Below are 1,391 nucleotides of genomic sequence, written 5' to 3' on the forward strand. Positions count from 1 at the left end.
AGTGTGAACTCGGCATAACGCACACTAAATCCACACTATCTCGAATACCGCTTCGGAGCGGTATGCGAGGGTTAGTGTATCCCATCATCCGTCATGAACTGGAAATAAATCGTGAGACTTTTTGCCAAGATGTCACGGAAACCTTTCCAATGTAAGTTAAATATGAATAATAAGATATTACATATAATTTGGTAGTAAAACAAAGTGCTACACATTTTATTGCTGCAAAGATTAGTATATTTATTTTTGTACAACATTTGCGACTGCTTTTTATCACTTAATTAAATTGTCATCTGGACTACTGAACAGACATTTAGAAGTTGATTTTAAAATGCAAAGTATTGAAAATAATAAAACTCTGTAAACAATTTGCGTTTTTACAACACTATAATGCCGAGTTCACACTGCACGATTTTCAAACTCGTCGGATCGCCGTTGTTTTCACACTGCATGACTTATCTGGGGTAGCATTCAGTTGTTGCTATGTTCACATTGCACCATGGATCGCCGACAGGGGGTTTCACATTGCATGACTTCACAATAGGAAGAATCGCCGACAGCTCTGTCTGGTGCAGGGTTGCCAGGTTTTCGCTACAAAACCCGCCCAATTACTACTCAAAACTAGCCTGAAAATAGCCCAATTGCTTTCGAGGGGGTTCCCCAGTAAAAATCGCCTTCGGGGGTAAAATACACAGTTTTTTGGCGGGGTTCTCCTGGTACAATTCACATTCCAGGGCCTAAATATCACGTTATTGGGGTCGCTTCAACCTGCTGACATAAAAAACAACCTGCGGCAATCGCGGATTTGGCAACACTGGTCCGCAAACTACGTTTCATATAACTCCTCCCCGTTTTTTAGTCAGAACCAGAACTCATTTCACACAGCGTGATTGTGAATTAGTGATGGGAAGTTCGGATCATTTTACCGACTCGGACCTTTGAGTCTCGTTCAGCAAAATTAACGAATCTTTTTTCGAGTCATTTCGTTCATTTTAGCAAAATATCATTAAAATGTTACGTGTTACTTCCCTAATATGTCTACTACTTACGCAAACGTTGATCACAAACTTATGGGGCTGTCACGTTCACTCGCGTGAACGAGCACCGATTTGTCTCCGATTTCGGGGATTTGTCGGCGATTTCGCAAAACCTGTCGGCGAGTGAAAAATCGGGCTAAAATCGTGCAGTGTGAACTCGGCATAAGAGATGAGAAAACGGTGATAAAAAGTGAATGACAATAAAATAAACTTGCGAAATTAGAGGGTTAGACGGTGAGGATTTAGGAAAAGAAACAATGTCTAAATATGATTGAATTTGTGGAAATTCGTGACCAAGAACAAAGCCGCATAAATGTAGGCTATATGGGCTCAAACGGCATCCAAAAGCATGGT

Source organism: Sinocyclocheilus anshuiensis, unplaced genomic scaffold (genome assembly GCF_001515605.1).
Source record: "Sinocyclocheilus anshuiensis isolate Anshui unplaced genomic scaffold, SAMN03320099.WGS_v1.1 scaffold327, whole genome shotgun sequence".
Classification (NCBI taxonomy): domain Eukaryota; kingdom Metazoa; phylum Chordata; class Actinopteri; order Cypriniformes; family Cyprinidae; genus Sinocyclocheilus; species Sinocyclocheilus anshuiensis.